At 37.1% G+C, this 18,887-nt stretch overlaps 1 pseudogene; it reads right to left on the minus strand.

Annotated features, from left to right (window-relative positions):
- Positions 1–643: 643 nt before the first annotated feature.
- Positions 644–1,659, minus strand: LOC141493749 (NEDD4 family-interacting protein 2 pseudogene; annotated as a pseudogene).
- Positions 1,660–18,887: the final 17,228 nt, after the last annotated feature.

Consider the following 18,887-nt stretch of genomic DNA (forward strand, 5'->3'; position numbering starts at 1 on the left):
CAAGGTACATAAGAGATAAATTTTATAAAATGATGGTTTTTATTGTATTATGAAGAACTGAAGTCAAATTGAAAGAGAACTATTTGGTAAAAAAAAATGTAGCTTGATAAAGAAATTCTTCATACGTTACAAAGTGCTTTTAGTTTCTGAATTCCAATAATGGTCTATTCTTAAAACATGGCTCCACACTTTGTGATACACATTATTTGGAAAACAAGAGACGAATTTTGCACGGAAGTCATTTTGGCATGACTGGTCCAAAGTATATATAAAAAAAAGCAAACCACCACCTTCCTTTAATTAGTGTTGCAAATTTCTTTAAGGCACTTTCTATGCACATTATCATCTTCTGGATGTGAGTTTATTAAAGTGAGCCTATTGAGTTAACCTAAGTAATGAGCTCATCTGGTAATTTAGGGAAAAAAAATCTGACAAGTTTTGCATCAACAAGTATTTCACATATACAATATACCTTTCCTTTATAAGATTAAAAAGAATATATACATATATATATCATAAAGGCTTATTCATACTTTTTTTCATCCTCTATCATTACCTCATGATATTTAATGTCAGGTCTCCCTTCCAACTAACACATATGGCAAAAACTAAAAGATAAAAGTTTAAGGCAATGACCGTGAGATTTAGGCATAAGGCCACCCTGTCATTTATTTGGAAGCCTCTATTTCTTTCATCCTCTATTATTAGTGGTCTCCCACCCCACGCAGCTGGAGAACGAGGAGGTCCTCTGGGGCTTCTGGGGGCAGAGGACACCAAGGACGGGTCTTAGTCGGAGAAGATAAATCTTGTGCGCGGGCAGGCGGCCCAGGTGTGGGCCAGGCTCCTGACTCGAAGGTAGCTGCAAAATCCTCTGACGAAAAGCAGGAGGCCGAGCAGGAGAAAGAGCCACCAGAGCCAGTACTGGCCGTGGAAGTGGCCGGTGAAGTAGTCCGAGAACCTGACGATGAGCGTCCACTTGGTCAAGGACAGGCCGAAGCCGCACAGCGCGCCGTGGCGGCCGGCCACCGACGTGGTGACGGAGAAGGCGAGGCAGAAGCCCACCCAGTTGAAGATGAAGGAGGTGAGGAAGGCCGCCACGAAGGCGCCGTCGCCGCCCAGGCGCAGCTGCTCGCGGGCCTGGCCGGGGCGGGCGCTGTCCTCGGCCGGCCGGGGCTCCCCGGAGGCGCCCGGGGCCGCCGCTTTGGCCCGCTCCGCTTCGGCGTAGCTGGGGAGGGCCGTGGCCACGCTGTAGGGCGGCGGCACCTCGGCTTTGGGGGCCGGCCCGTAGGGAGGAGGCGAGGGGCTCCACTCGGGGAAGGCCGGGCCCGGGGCGGCCGCGGGCCGCTGCTCCTGCTCCTCCTCCTCCTCAGCCAGCGCCTGGTAGCGGCTGGCGCCGGAGAGCGGGAGGTCCATGCTGCCCGGCCCGGGGCGCTCCTCGGACGGTGGCCCGGGAGGAGACGGCGGGGCGCTGCCGCGGGGGCGCGCGGCGCCGGCCACGCTCACGGCCTCCGGGGCGTCGCGGCCCCGCCCACAGCCGCCTCGTGGCGCCGCGGCCGCCTCTGTTGATGCTGCGGCGCGGGCCACGTGACGAGCCGCCTCACCCCCGCGGGGATCCTGCGCCCGCGCCCTCCCCCGGCGCCCCCGGAACCTAGGCCCGGCCGGCCTGCGCGCGCCTTTGTCTCGGGGGAGTGCTGCGTCCGGGTGCAGATCCTTCCGCCTCCTTGGGCGGGGCCCTAGAACTACTCCATGTAGCACCACGTGACCGTGCTTCTAGAAGCTTCCATTCATGGGAGAAAGGGATCCACTTCCTAAGAAGGCTGCGGCGGCCGTGTGGGAGCGGGCTGTGCTCAGAGGGCGCCAAGAACTGACTCCGCTTGTGTGAGAATGGGCTTTATAGAAATTGGGTTAAAGGTTATTCCATTTTCAGTATTTATTTTTGTAAAGTTTCTAAAGTTTGTAAAGTGTTCTTCCTCCCATCCCATCCACATTCCCAGTTATGATCACCAGTTCTCCAAAGCCCTCCATCCGGTTTTTCCCCATTTTATACTTTTCCCTCCGTTCATTCTTTCCCTCCTCACGAGTAGTTTGCTTCTAAGCAACATCTTCCTCAGTCTTCCTTCCCTTTTATCATGTCACTTTTCTCTCTCTTCTTTCTTTTTCCACCCTCTCTCATCCTGCTCTTTCTATCATTCTTCCCATTTTTTCTCCTTCTGGTCTCTTCTATCATTCTCTTTTGTTTCTCCTTTCTCATTCTTCTGCTTTCCTTCATTCTGCTCCCCTATCATTCTTCCCATCTCTTTCTCCTGCCCTCTCTCATCCTGCTCTTTCTATCAATCTTCCCATTTTTTCTCCTTCTGGTCTCTTCTATCATTCTCTTTTGTTTCTCCTTTCTCATTCTTCTGCTTTCCTTCATTCTGCTCCCCTATCATTCTTCCCATCTCTTTCTCCTTCTGCCCTCTCTCATCCTGCTCTTTCTATCATTCTTCCCATTTTTTCTCCTTCTGGTCTCTTCTATCATTCTCTTTTGTTTCTCCTTTCTCATTCTTCTGCTTTCCTTCATTCTGCTCCCCTATCATTCTTCCCATCTCTTTCTCCTTCTGCCCTCTCTCATCCTGCTCTTTCTATCATTCTTCCCATTTTTTCTCCTTCTGCTCTCTTCTATCATTCTCTTTTGTTTCTCCTTTCTCATTCTTCTGCTTTCCTTCATTCTGCTCCCCTATCATTCTTCCCATTTCTTTCTCCTCGTTCTGCCCTCTCTCATCCTGCTCTATCATCCTTCCCATTTCTTTCTCCTCTTTCTGCCCTCTCTCATCCTGCCCTATCATTCTTCCCATTTCTTTCTCCTCTTTCTGCCCTCTCTCATCCTGCTCTATCATTCTTCCCATTTCTTTCTCCTCGTTCTGTCCTCTCTCATCCTGCTCTTTCTATCATTCTTCCCATTTCTTTCTCCTCTTTCTGCCCTCTCTCATCCCTTCTATCATTCTTCTCTTTTCTTTCTTTCTTGTTCTTCTGCCCTCTCTGATTCTGCTCTCCTACCATTCTTCCCTTTTCTTTCTCCTTTGTGCTCTCCTTTCTGTCAACACCTCTTTCACCTTTCTTTCTCCTTCTACTTTCTTGTAGGTTAAGATAAATATCTAAATCCAATGGGGAGTGTATTTTATTCCCTCTTTGAGTCAGATCATGAGAATTAAGCTTCAATCAATGCTCACCCTTCCCTTCTTTCCCTCTCTTCCTTCATGTGATGTGATTTACCCTATTTTGCATTTCCCCTTCTTGAAATACAATCCTTTTTTTTCCATTCTTTGTCTTTTTTTTAATGATATCACATCAAAAAAAAGTTATCCCCATATGCTCTGAATAAGTATACTCCTTCTAACTGTCATAATAGATGCAACAAAGAATATTATCTCCCCACTTAGGGATATAAATCTTTTAATCTTACAGAATGATGTGTTTTTTTTTTATCTTTTTATGCATCTCTTGAGTCTTCTGTTTGGAGATCAGATTTTCTGTTCAGCTATTGTCTTTATCTAAAAGGCTTGAAAGTCCCCTATTTCATTGAATATCCATTTCCCCCACCACACCTTGAAACATTCTCAGTATTGCTGGGTAGTTGATTCTTGTAATCTAAGCTCCTTTGCCTTTGTGAATAGCTTTTCTAGATCAATTCCTTCTTTTAATGTTGAACCTGATCTTCTAGTTGAAGCTGCTAAATCCTATGTGCTCCTGATTGTGGTTCACTGTTGTTTGAATTGTTTCCTTCTGGCTGCAGTATATTCTCCTTGGGTTTATAATTCTGGAATTTGACTACTTTTCCTTTCATTTTGAGATCTCTCTGTGGAGATGTTTGGTGAATTATTTCAAGGATTATTTCATTTTCTTTTTTGTAGGACATTGGAACAGTTTTCCTGGAAATTTCCAGAAATATATTGTATTTTCTTGATCATGGCTTTCAGGTACTTCAATAATTCTTCCAATGATTTCTCCTGAAACCATTTTCTAGGAAAGTTGTTTTTTTTTTGCTTCTATGAGGTACATTACACTTTCTTCTATTTTTCCTGTGTCTTGATTTTGTTTGACATATTTATTTTCTTCTTTTAGCTGTTGATCCTCTTTTCCATTTGGCCACTTTTATAAAAGCATTTTTTCTTCAGTACTTTTTTATTTTGTCAATTCTATTTTTTTAAGAAAATGGTTTTCTTGAATCAATTTTTGTGCTTGCTTTTACAATTTTTCTTAATTCTGCATAACTCATTTCTTTTCCCAGTTTTTTTCTTCTTTCTTACTTGATGTTTAAAAATCCCTTTTTTGAGCTCTTCCAAGAGGACTTTTTGGACTTGAGAAAAGTTTAAAACCCCTTTTAAAGCTTCACATATAGGCATTTTGCCACTTTCCTCTTCTGGGATGGCATTTTGATCTCTTTTTCCATAGTAGCATTCTGTGGTTAGGACTCTTTTTGATTTTTTGCTCACTTTAAAAAAAAGAAAAAGAAAAAAGAAAAACCTCTTCTCATGGAGCACACGTGGACTACTTCTATCCTTCTTGTTCTGGGGACCAAGTATGTGTTCACTAGCCTTGTACATTGGGGCCTTAGTCTTTTTGTTGGAGTAACCCCACCCAGTCCTGCCTGCCCCAGTGTTCTGGAGCTGGGGCTCAGCTAGCCTTCTGTGCTGCTGGCATGCCAAGCTGAGACCCAGGGGCACTGGGTACTGATCTGTGATGTGGCTAAGAGCTTCCCACTGGCTTCTCTACACTTAACTGAGATTGGGCTTTTTACTCAAGTATAGACAGACCTTTCCTAAAGTCTCTTCAGAATATCTTGAACTGAAAAATAGTTTCACTCCATATTTTTGTGGGTTCTGTCAGCCCAGAGTCTGTTTAGAAACTTCATTTAAGTCATTTCAGAAGGAAGCTGGAAAAAGCTCAACTTCCTTACTTCTGTCTGCCATTTTTATGGTGAGGGTTAGTGTAGAACATCATTTCTTAATGGGGGGGGGGGGTTCAGGGACTACTTTGGGGAACTTGTGAAGCCCATGAATACTTTCTTAGAATAATGTTTGCAACTGCATAAAATGCATAGAATTTCAAAAGAAATTAATTCTTCTGAAATAGAGGTTTCTGTCTTAGAAAAAAAAATTATAAGATTAAGAACTGGTATAGATGAAATTTCCTAGTAAGTCCCAAAGTCTGTTAATCCTTCTCCTTCATTTTACATTTGTGGAATCTCAGGTCCAGGGAAGTTAAATGGCTTGTAGCAAATTCACACAGATGGTAAGCTCTTAAGAGGAAGGATCTGAACCTTACTACTTTGAAAAAGTTTGCATTTTTTCATTGTACCTGTACTATCCAAGACTGCAAGCTTGTTCTCTGACCTGAAAGAAGTCACTTTCCTATTGTCTGTCCTGCCTTTTAAAAATAAAAAGTTGGATATTTGCTCTCATATGTACCTTACAACTGAAAAAGTCTATGAAATACTTTTTTTGAAATACTTGTTCTTGACAGATATAAATATTTTTTAATTTTAATTGTTGTTTTACATTTCCAAATATATGATATGAAAGTTTTAGAGGTTTTTTTTTAACATTCATCCATATGCCTGTGTATATTTCTAAGTTACAAAATTTCCTTCCTCCGTCCCTTCCCATTCTTCTTCCTTCAGCAGGGAACAGTCTGGTTAATATTGTACTTACACATTTGTATTAAGCATGTTTACAGATTAGTCATTTAGGATTAAGGGAAAGAAAATACGTAAAAGATAATTTTTTTTTAAAAGTGAACATAGTGTTCCTCAGATTCTGTTTTGTTTTGGTTTCCTTCCTCTGGATGGGGATGACATCCATAGCTAGCCTAATAGGGTTGTCCTAGTTCTCTGAACTGCCTAGAGGAGCTGCTTCCATCAGGTTTGTCCATCTCATAATGTTGTTGTTAATGTGTATATTGTTCTCTTAATTGGTAAAATTTTTTGAAAGAGTAGAGGTTTGACATTTTAGTATGTGTATCCCTGGAGCTTAGTACAGACCCCTCACATATGGTTGGTGTTTAATAATAATAAATGCTTTGGACTCAGTTAATTGATTGATAGGGAATTTTCCTACTATTGTGCAATATGGTTTAGTGGAAAGCAAAAACCTTGAATTTCAGTCAAAAGATATAAAATACTACTCCCAGCCCTTACTCTGTCTCTTCACTCATTGTGGCTAAGGAAAACTTAAATAATGAAAACAACAAAACTGATATTTAACTACGGTTTGCAAGGTAATTTACAAAAGTTATCTTATTTCATCTTTACAACAGTCATTCTTAGAGAAGAACTACTATCTCTCTCTTTTATAAATGAGGAAACTGGTTTTGATTTTCAATTAAGTCACTGCAAGTTATACATTTGTGTCATCTCTATGGACCTCATCTTCTATAAAATGAAGATAATAGTAGTCAGGCTACCTCCTCAGAATTTAGAGAAGTATTTTGTCACCTAATGTTAAGCCAATTAAAAATAAGCCACAGTATCTCTTTTCAAGGACCTTAAAGTATAATTAGGCAGAAAAGACTTACATATGCAAAGTTTTATAAGAATGTAATCATTACGAACAATGTAAGACATGTCGAGGATATGAGCAATTGTCAAATGATTTGGAAAAGTGAGATATTGGAGGCAGGGACATTAGTCAAGAAACCATAAACCAAAGTATGAGAATATGCTTGACTGGTTTTTCTTGAACTGTTCCACTGCAAGAAATCCAAGGTGCATTTGTTTCAGTGAACCTTATATTGCTTCTTAATAGTCATCTTTTTTTATTTTTAGTTTTTGCAAGGCAGTGGGGTTAAGTGGCTTGCCCAAGGCCACACGGCTAGGTAATTATCCAGTGTCTGAGGCTGCATTTGAACTCAGGTACTCCTGACTCCAGGACCGGTGCTCTATCCACTGCGCCACCTAGCTGCCCCCCCTTAATAGTCATTTTTACAGTAGATTATATTTCCAGGGTTATTTGGAAGTTTTGTTTAAAATATAGAATTTTACCACTTGAAAAATTTGAGAACCATTGTATCAGACTAACTAGGATTGCACAGTGAGAATTTAAAGAATGCAAGGAATAGGTGCAGGAAGAAGAGCATCTTAGAACTGGTTGCTATATTAGGCAAGTTGCCTAAGAATTCATTGATGAATTATGTAAGTGCAATTTATTCAGTTTAATGAAACCAAGGTGCATCACATTAAAAAGAGTAACGGGGTAGATCTAGAAAATATGATAGTATAAATGTACAACCCATGTTTCAGAATTTTGACAGTGAAATGGAAAGACCAAAATAAGTTTCCTGAGAGATAAAGTACATTACATATATTTTCAGTTGGAAGAAAGTTTGAAGGCAAGGGAGAAGGATCTTGTGAAACAGAGAAGAAACACTATGGTTAGGGGATGACTGAGGAGGAAAGGATGATGGGATTGATTCGGTTAAAGAACATTTACTGAGTACTTACTACACTACATGCCAGTCATGAAGTCTTGATTCTGTTAGCTAAGTACAAGAATTAATTAATAATTAATATATGATGAATAAATCATAACCCCTACCTTCGATCAATTTTAAAATATTATACATACATATATATATATTATACATATATATGTATATATATATTGAGTCCTTTAGGGAGAGGCCAGACATAGGAGAAAATCAACTATGGCATCATTGGTTGCACAGATTCACTGCAATCAAGATGTGACAATCCTTACCTATAAATTGGATTTGGGCATTTTTTGACCCAATTACTTCTGAAGTGCTTTATCTCTCTAAATCTGTGATCCTGTGATATTTCACTTTGGAAAAAAAAATGTTTATGAAGAGTAGAATCTAAGGTAGTATTAGCATTTGGTAGAAATAAAAGTGACTGTTTGGAACAACAATGTGCAAATTGTGCGAGAGAATCACAAAAGAAGTGTAAAATAATTCATGAACATAAGTGAAATTATCTTTTAAGAATTTAGTGGCCCAAATTTATATGGCTTAGTGTTTTAGAATATGATTATCATCAGAATTGCAGGGAACTTTGAGATAACCTAATTTCAAATTGTCTCCTTCCTATAAAAAAAAAACCCCAAGATAAAAGTAGTAAGTTATTTGGATCTGGACTTGGGGATATGTGCCATATAGAAATCCAGTGGAATCTGGAATGTTAATGAGGGAAGAATTAAAATTATTACCTCTGGAATCCAAGCCTTACAGGAAATCCAGTGTAGTTAGAAGATGAATAAATGATAGACATTGGGAAATTAGAAAGTCAAACAAAGGTAAACAGATGATCCAGTGAGTATGGAAGTAGAAAGTAAGTTAAAAGGGAGGTGGTCAGAGATGGGGCATAGCCAATTGATTTTAGACGTCAAATGTAACTGATAGACTTCCATTGTGTGGTCACAGCTATGGCTAACATGTGGAATGAATGGAAATACAGAAAAATATAAGGATAACAACTTTTGCATCAGTATAGAGGCTTGTCACTCAGAATTTTAGTAGGAAATGAGGAATGGGTTAAGAAAGAAATAATGTAGATGCAAAACTTATCAAAAAAGTGGCTTTGTTTTTTGTGGTAGCAATTTGAAACAAAGTGAGCACCTATTGTTTGGAGAATTCTATACAGATTTTCTAATGGAATATTAATGAAAAGTAAGAAAATGAACATGGAAAATTCAAAGACACCCACGAACTATAAAGGAGTCAAAGTGGTTGATTGGGGGGAGGGGAAGGGAGGATGCTCTTATCCTTGAAGGAAAAGTGATGTCTTTATCTCAGAATTTGTCATAAAGAAGGAAAGGAAATCTGGACATAGTATGAGATGCACCTTAAACTAAGATTTCAAATAATTCAGAAGTATGATGGGAAGGATTTCAGGGAACAAATGGTTTCAGAAGTCAGACAATGAATTTCTGAAGACACAAAGAGACATAGTTTTAATGAGAGGAAAAAATGGAATATTCTTAGAGAGACCAGTGAGGATGATCAGGGAATTCACCAGCCTACATAGATGTGAAAAAGATAAGTGCAGAAAACAGAATTAATTAAGTCCAGGTCAAAATATGAATGTAATAGTATTACACAATACTGGAAATATGCCAAGATTGTTAAATCTCAGAATTAACTGAGACTGGCAAAATAAACCAAAGGCAACAAAAAGAGCAGTTTTTTAGAGGGGAAAAAATGAGAAAGACAAGACAGTTTGCTTAGAGTGGATAAGACAAGGATAACATAATGAGCAGATATACTGTTATTTTCTTTGTATTTTTCTCTCTTAAAAGAGAATGGCCTTTGCCCTGGAAATCATAGAACAAAAATGACTAACAGGGAGATAATTCCCAAAATAAATAAAGAGATAGGAAGCTGCCCTTGATAAATTAAAATCACCTGGCCCGGATAAACTATATCCTTAAGTCCTAAAATAACTAGGAGATGTAACTTCTGAGTCATTGTCAGTTGTATTTGAAAGATAGTGGAAAATGGGAAAGATACTGCAATATCAATGTTGAGAAGATGGTATTTTACTATCTATAGGCCAGCAAGCTTGTCTTATATTACTGAAGAAGTTCACCATTGGAAAATTGAAGAGGTGGCAAATATTTAGTGATTACAAGAGTCAATGTGACTTCATTGAAAATAGGTTATTCTAGACAAATTTCAATTTTTGAAAAATATAGGATTACTTGGGCAGCTAATTGGCACAGTGGATAGAGAACTGGCCCTGGAGTCAGAAAGACTTGAGTTCACATGTGGACTTAGATACCTATTTCTTAATTGTGTGACCCTGGACAAATCACCTAACCCCCTTACCTTTCGAAAAACAAAACAAAGCAAAAAAACAAAAATAGGATTAATAATAGATGAAGGCAGTATTATTATAGAGTTTACCAAAATTTTAGGAGGGAAAAAAACTTTTGATTAAATATCTCAGAGAGATGTAAAGTAACATTGGATGGAGGCAAAATTGGTTAACTGGCCAGACTCAGAGTAGCTGGTAATGGTTCATTTCCAAAGGTACAGAAAGAGCCAGTACCCCAACAATCTGTCACTTGTATTATGCTGTTTAGTATTCTTTTATCACAAATTTTGATAAAGGTATAGATGTTATACTCATAAAATTTTCAAGTAACACAGATTGACTGATAGTAAAGACACAAACAATCTTGACAACAAAGTCACTGGGCAGAATTTATTAAGAGAGAATAAAGTGGGGATAAATCTATTCTTGCACTTAAACAAAAAAAAAAATCAGTTTCCTAAGAATAAGATTGAGAAAGGTGTGCAGCTGCTGTTATGAAAGAGTTCTATCCCCTCTCTCCCACCATGAGAGAGAGGTGGTCCATTTTGTTAGGATATCTTAATAAAAACAATTTTAATGACTCTGGACTAAGTATTTTGAGCCATTTATATCAACTTGGGGGTTCATCTCAAGAGATTAATGTAAATCTCTTCCTGGTATTTTCCAGGAAAAACACAAGAAAATAATGCATGCAAATGGCTTGATTTCAAGCCCACTTTCTTGGTCATTTGCTAGGAAAACATCTCAAATATTCCTGGGAAGATTGGCCTGGGTATGGAGCCAAGAGTGATTAAAATGTTTGGGAGTAGAACCTTGGTAAAGGGGAAATTTCCAGGGTGGCATTGGTGGCCAGAACCACCCTGGACTGGCTGAGAAGTCCTCCAGGTGGGAGATTATCCCAGAGGAGAGGCTAGAGGTTGATAGGGTGCCCTGAAGGAGGGGGATTTGGGGTCCCTCTCCAGCAATTTCCCCAAAATCTTGAAGGGAGAAGATTGTGTCCAGACTTGGGGGACAAGGGAGCCAAGGAAGCTGATTGGAACCAATGCTGTGTGAATGAATTTGAATGTTCCTGTGGGAGTGTGTGTGTGTGTGTGTGCGTGTGTATGTGTTTGTGTGTTTGTTGTTCTATGTCCTGTGTAGTGTGTCTGTTTTAGGAATTTCTGGATAGGGAGATTCAGCTTAAGTTTTAAAATGGGGGATCTGGGAGTTGGTCCGAGGAGTTTCAGAAGGTGTGGGAGAAGGAAGTAGGTGTGCAGTGGCCTCTACTTGGAGATCAGCCCTTCCCCCACTAGTAGCTATACTTGTGCACATTAAAGAGAAAAGGGGAGGGGGGATTCTTAAGGAGAAAAAGCTGTAGTTTTGGGAGAGTTTAGAAGAGTTTAAGCCAGAACATATAAGGGAACATTTAAGTTATAGGAGGAAAGATTTCTTATCCATATGAGTGTTTGGGAAAGATCCCTTGCATCCTCCCTGGGTTGGGGAAGGGGGTGGTGGGTTGGACACATGGTCTTGCTCCCATCACCATCTTGTTAAGACTTAAATTCCAGACTGAGTTCAGCTGAGGAGTGTGGGGGGTTGGGCAAAAGACTTCAAGTACTTAAGCCTTAAAGGGAAAGAGATTCCTCCACAGGCAGTATATTTTATTGGGAAACATGCATATATATGTTAATTGAATGGAAATCATATTTAATGAATGTTTGCTCTGACCACGTGGCCTTAAAAGTAATGACTCTCACTGTTGAAGGTTTAAAAGAGGGATATTAGTGTTGTAACATTCTGACAACATTTGTACAGAATGGGTGGAATTAAATAACCTAGATTGTTAAAGTGTTTTGGGAATTTAAACTTTATTGTAATGCCTTTGGGTTAAAGAGAAGTGGTACTGTGTTACTAAGAAGAGAAATACCTATGTTTTCAGCAATGTTTACTGATACCATTTTAATGTTAAGCCTAATAATGCTAACAATTGTATTTTTATTTTGCATGGAGCTTTTGGAATGTGAGTGCTGGATTCTCTGTATAAGATACTTTAAAGGTTTTATCAAACTAAACTGTTGCGGAGTTTAGTGGTAATTGCATTTGGGTTTTATATGTATCATATGTATGAGATTGAATTCTGAGAGGTTTCAGGAAAGAAGTCTGGGAGACAGAAATATAAAGATAGTGCTATTTTCATTTTACTCTTGTTCTAAGGGAAATGAAATGTTTAAATAAGAGTCTTATGATTAATTTATATTAAAAATGTAGATTTAATTTTAAGGAATTCAAGAATGTTGACTTCTCTCTTGATAACTGCAGACAGCTGATGGGGAGGGGGCTCTGAACAAATAGCAATTGTGTGGGCCCCAATGTAAGGTAACTTATTGATAAATAGGATGCATTTATCACTTATGTGATATTCTTTTGTAACTACAAAGAAATTATATTTGCAATATTTAGTACCACATCATTCCATTGCAACAAGCACAGAATGCTCCATTTCTGCCAGAGGAAGCTGAGGTAAAGGAAAATAAAAAAATAATGATAATTATTATTATTATAATGAGCTAAAGATATTGTAGAGGAGATGGACATTGATGATACAAAATTTCACTATATAAAGATATAAATAAATAAAATTATGAGGAAATGAGCCATATGCAATATATTAAGGTGAATATGAAATTTATATGATCCCAATATCTTAACATTTAAATTCATAAAGAAAAAAATTGATGCACTTATAAGACATACATAGTAACTGAAATAGCAAGGATTTTGATAACCCTCTATTATAATCTAATTTATAGATCAATAGTAGGGAAAATATAAAAATTTTAAGTACAGGAGCAATTAGAGTTAAAATTCATGGCTTTTTCTAAACAGGATTGCTATAAAGAATTTCTCAGCTTCACCTTAACATTTTTTTTTTGGTTAGGATTTTGCAAGGCAAATGGGGTTAATTGCCCAAGGCCACACAGCTAGGTAATTATTAAGTGTCGGAGAGCCTGGATTTGAACCCAGGTACTCCTGACTCCAGGGCTGGTGCTTTATCTACTGTGTCACCTAGCCACCCCCTCACCTTAACTTTTAAAAATTTCCTATATATTAAAAGAGAGCTATGCTACTAATAAATGTAAAATAGCAGAACTACTATAAATGTTTATAGATGGAATAAAAAGTTATTATTTTAGAGAATACAAACAGAAAAGACAGAAACAAAATGAAGATATATTAATGAAATACTAAAGAATGTGTCAAAGACTAAATCAGAGAAACAAATAACTATAAAAGAAATGACAGTGATAAAACAGCATAAAGCTTTTGGAATTTGGCTAAAACATTCTTGGCAGGGAAATTTTATTTCTAAAACTATGCATTAACAAAACAGAAAAAGGGTAAACCAAAAATACATTTTTAAAAATTAGTGCAATCCATTTACATAAGATTCTTTTCATTGATGTGATTCATTATTTATTAATTTTAGCCTACATGAAGCTCAGAATTACCAAGAGCTGGGAAGGAGAAACCTTAGTCTTTCATCTTCAAAATAGTTGATATGGTTTCAGATTCCTTTTAAAACCCAGGAGAAAGAGAGAATAACTTCAGGAAGAAGCCTGGAAGGGAGAGAAAGCCAAATATAGAGGAGTCAGTACCTTGAATATATATATCTATACTTAACTTATTTCACTAGAAATTTATGGGAGCTTTCTGTACATCAGTGTTATTACTTGATATAGCTGAAATAGCTTGTTTCCAAAGGGAGAACTCATTCATTGTATTCCTCATCTCATATATTCTGTACTTTCTACTCTCTCTGATTTGTTTCCTCTTCACTTACATAAATGGGTTTAGTTGGCACCCACTAAATGTGTTTTTTGTGTAACTGGTATTTGGTGGAAAGACTTATGTTTTGGATACATATGTTGGGGACACTGCTCTGGTAAAGGATAGCAATCAGAAGCATAATTTGAACAACTTTCTTTTTCCTTATACTAACAATATTTGGGAGGAAGGTCTTCAAATAGATATAATTCTATCTTGATATCTCTTTTCTTAGGAGAGCAGAATACCATCCTGACAATCATATTGAACCTTCCCTAAAGTTAGTGGAAGGATGTCCAGTAACTTTGGAAATGTACCTTATTATCATGATGATTATATGTCCTATTTTAGAGGTCCACTTGGAAATAAGGATGAACAGTATTATTCATTTGTTAGAAACCATATTCCTGGAAGACCAACCAGCAATAAAGGGACATTATTTAATTGGTGGGACTACTGCCTACACCCATTTGTCCAAAGGGTGGGTCAGGGAATTGTTATCTTGACTTAAGGGCCTACTTCCTGGTCACAAAATGGGAGTTAGGACTATCAAACCCCAATTTATACCCTGAGTAGACTAATAAGACTCCAAGCTGCAATGGAAATAATTGCTAAACAACTAGGGCCTTGGACTTGCTGTCTAACCAAGCCATGCAAACAAGAGATAATTATTCAACATAGATTGGTATTAGACTACCTGTTGGCTGAAGAAGGATGTATCTGTGGTAAACTCAACTTATCAAGTTGTTGTCTAAAGATAGATGACATGACAGTGGGCAGGTGGTAAAGGAGGTAACCAGCAATATCAGAAAATTGGCACATGTTCCAATTCGAATGTGGACAAGCATGTTTAGTATCTCTTGGAAGAATAGGTTTACTGGTTCATGGTGGAAACAGCTGCTGGGTATCTTACTATTGATCTTAAGTGGGATAATCCTGTTATCCATGTTTGTCTGCCATGTATGATCCAGTTAATAACTCAAATGGTACAAAATTCTATCAGCAAATTAGGAGGGGTATTCAGCTCTAATGGCAAAGAAGTAAAAATCTTGATAGAAGAAAGTTAATAGTTATGTCAGTAACAAGGGTTGTGATTTAAGAAAGAAATCACTAATAAGGTGTGGAACCCAAATTTTTATTATAAAAGAGAATGGGGAAATTGTGAGGAAAATGTGGGTGTTTGGGTTCCACAAGAATGTGAAGGGAGCATTGTAACTTTACATTACAAAGACTGGGCCTTATGGGCAGGTGACCTCAAATCTGATCAAAAACTGATAAGATTGCCCAACCTGCTTTTAACTTAACCTAGAGTCTTGACCTTCTCCTTTGTGCATGCTCAAGGAGATCTATCTGTTCTTATTATATAAGGGGAAATGTATAGGAACCAATGTATCAATTAGATTTGTGACTCCAACCTATGGTTGGCATGAAGGGACAGGAACAAAGCCTTTCAAACTGCATAAAAGAGCTTGTATTTTGGGGTTGCCCCCTTCCTTCTCTCCCACCATGAGAGAGGTGTGCCATTTTCTTAAGATATCTTAATAAAAATCATTTTAATCACTCTGAAAAAAAAGTTCCAGTTTAGTATATTACAAGCTCACCATGTCAGTAATGTGATGTGGTAAGTCAGTCTGGAGCAATCATGTTTCACTATCTTTTTAGAATTGAAATCATTTGATGCTTGAAATTTTACAAAAGTTAATGAAAATCCCGCAAAGACTTCCCATTCTTATATACATAATTAGATACTGCTAACCATGAAAGAAACAAATTGCCTATGTGTCAGACAGAGGGAAATGTTTAATATTTGCTTCAGAATAGAGAGGTCTCTTTTATATGATTTAAGCTCAAAGAATCTTCAGATACTTAATAAATTTTAGCAATGAATACTAATATAATATAGGTTTATAAAGTTATTTACATATATTATCTCATTTTGATGGTCACAAAACCCTGTAAGGTAGATGCTGTTTCTTATTACCATTTTATAAATGATAAAACTAAAACTGAGAAAAGTTATAACTGGTCTAGGACCACAGAACTAGTGAATGAAGCAGGATATGAAGTTGGTCTTCTTGAACTGACTTTAATAGACTCTGTTGAATGTGCCACAAATCCACAGTACATCTATGTCTAATTTACATTATTCTTCTGTTATTTTTGTGAGTTGGAACTGGGATGCTCTTTTTGATTTATAAGTATAATATCTGCATTGGATTTTTTCTTTACATCAATAATGAGATTTATTTTAAAAGGGACAGTGTTGACTGGTGGATTTTTTTTAATAAAATTTATTTATTTTCAATCTATATACACATGTATATTTTTTAAGTTACAAAATTTCCTTCCACCCTGCCTTCCCATTTCCCTTTCCTCAGAAGTGAACAGTCAAATTAGCATTGTACATACATATTTTGATAAACATGTTTACAAAATAGTATTTTGGGTATGAGGAATTAGGATTAAGGGAAAGATATACATAAGAAATAATTTTTTAAAGTGTTCATCAGATTCTGAAGGGTTGGTTTTTTTTGCATGTGTTTTGTTTTTCTTCCTCTGGATGGGGATAACATTGTTCATAGTCTAATATAGTTGTCTTAGTTTGCTGAACTTCTGAGAGGAGCTGCTTCCATCAAGATTGTTTATCTCACAAAGTTGTTGATGCATACACTGTTCTCTTAGTTCTACTTCCTTCACTTGGCATCAGATCCTATAAGTCATTCCATGTTTCTCTAGAGTCTGATCACTTATGGTTTCTTATAGAATAATAGCTTCCATAATAATCATGTACCATAACTTGTTTAGCCATTCACCAATTGATGGGCATCCTCTCCATTTCCAATTCTTTGCCACTACAAAAAAGAGCTGCTATGAGCTGCTATTTTGGAACATGTAGGACTTTTCCCATTTTTTTTTTTTTATAATTTCTTCTGGATATAGACCTAGAATTAGAACTGCTGGGTCAAAGGGCATAAACAATTTTATTGCTCTTTGGGCATAGTTCCATATTTCTCTCTAGAATGCTTGGATCCATTCACAGCTTCAGCAGCAAGACATCAATGTCCCAATCCTCCCACAACCACTCTAGTATTGGTCATTTCTCCTTTTTCTCATCTTGACCAATCTGATAGGTGTGAGATGATACCTCATTGTTTTAATTTGCATTTCTCTAATCAATAATGATTTTGAGCCTTATTTCATATATATATTATATATATATGACTTTAATTTCTTTTGAAAACTGTTCATATCCTTTGACCATTTATCAATTAGGGAATGACCTGTGACCTTATAAATTTGATCCAATTCTCTATATATTTTAGAAATGAGACCTTTAGAATTCCTAGTTATGAAGACTGTTTCCTAGCCTTCTGCTTTCCTTCTAATTTTGGCAGCATTGATTTTATTAGTGCAAAAACTTCTTAATTTAATATGGTCAAAATCATTCATTTTGCAGTTTATAATGTGCTCTAATTCTTGTTTGGTCAGAAATTTATCCCTTTTCCATAGATCAGATAGAGTATTTTTTTTTGCAAGGCAATGGAGTTAAGTGACTTGCCCAAAGCCACACAGCTAGGTAATTTTCAAGTGCTTGAGACCGGATTTGAACCCAGGTACTCCTCACTCCAGGGCCAGTGCTTTATGCACTATGTCACCTAGTTGCCCCCAGATAGAGTATTTCTTGGTCTGCTAATTTATCTATGGTGTAGCTGTTTATGTCTAAATGCTGTACCCATTTTGACCTTATTTTGGAACAGGGTGTAAGATGTGGATCTATGCCTAATTTTTGCCATTCTATTTTCCAATTATTCTAAACAATTTTTGTCAAATAGTGAGTTCTTCTCCCAGAAGTTGATATCTTTGGGTTTGTCAAACAGTAGATTGCTGTAGTCATTTACTGTGACTTCTTTTGAACCTATCCTTATCCAGTGATCCATTATTCTATTTCTTAACCAGTACCAGACAGTTTTGATGCCTGCCACTTTAAAGTAAAATTTTAGATCTGGTAGAGCTAGGACACCTTCCCTCACAATTTTTTTCATCAGTTCCCTTTCATCACTTCCCCTTTTGTTGCTCCAAATGACTGGTGGATTTCTTATCCATAGCCTATGGCAGAGCCATCTGCATTGCCAGAGAGGGGAGAAATTAAATTGAGAGAGATGGGTTTACTTTGTCTTATCTAGAACTGTTCATTTTGAAACAAGATGATTAATGAGGCTATTCAGCTTACCCAAAGCATTGTTTTGTTTTTTTTTACCTTTTAGCCTTTGTGTTGATAATTGTTCTTTTGATTCATTCGGGATTTTTTAAGAAAAATGAATATGAAAAGAAAAACAAAGGAACAATATTTATAGCTATTCTCTCCACACATTATCACCTCCCTTTCCCACAATAAAAATTATGACCAGAATAATTGAATTATGTGAAGTCATAAAGTTTGAAAGGATACAAGTTAATTCAGTCAACCCTTGTCCCTCCTTTGAAAGCTTTACCAGTAAAATAAGAACAAAAATTTGCTGTTAAATCCCCCTCAGGAAAAAAAGGCTTTTTTGTTTATTATTTTAAAATTAAATAGTAGCAGGTAGAATATATCTGCTGAAGTGCAAGAAGGTACAATTTTTAATGACTTCTCATAGGAAGTAATATTTTTTGGGTTTTTGTTTATTTTTTAATTTTAGTTTTCCCCAATTATATGTAAAAACAAGTTTTAACATTCATTTTTAAATATCAGTTTTTAAATCTTAATTCACTCCCTGCTTCCTACACCAATAAACAAATTATATGATATAGGTAAAAGTTGTGTTGTGAAAGGAGACATAGCCTCCCACCTTCAAAAAAAAGAAACCTTCATGAAAAATAAAGTAAAAAGAGTATGCTTCAATCTGTATTCAGACATTCAGTTCTCTCTCTCGGGAAGGATAGTATTCTTTATGAGAAGTCCTTCAGAGTTATCTTGTATCACAGCACTGCTGAGAAAAGCTGTCATTCACAGTTGATCATTCTACAAAATTGCTGTTATTTTATATATAGTACATTTCCCATTGCATCTCTTTATGTAAATCTTTCCAGGCTATACTGAGAGCATCCTGCACATTATTTCTTTTTTTTAAATTGATATTTTATTTTACTTTTCCAATTACCTCTTATGAAATTTTTTCAACATTCAGCCACATGGATTTTGCATATTTTTAAGTTAGATAATTTCCATTCACCCTCCCTTCCCACTCTTCTCCCCTCAATGGTGAACAGTCAGGTAACTATTATACATATACCT

The sequence above is a fragment of the Macrotis lagotis genome, chromosome 7 (assembly GCF_037893015.1).
Source record: "Macrotis lagotis isolate mMagLag1 chromosome 7, bilby.v1.9.chrom.fasta, whole genome shotgun sequence".
NCBI classification, from domain to species: domain Eukaryota; kingdom Metazoa; phylum Chordata; class Mammalia; order Peramelemorphia; family Peramelidae; genus Macrotis; species Macrotis lagotis.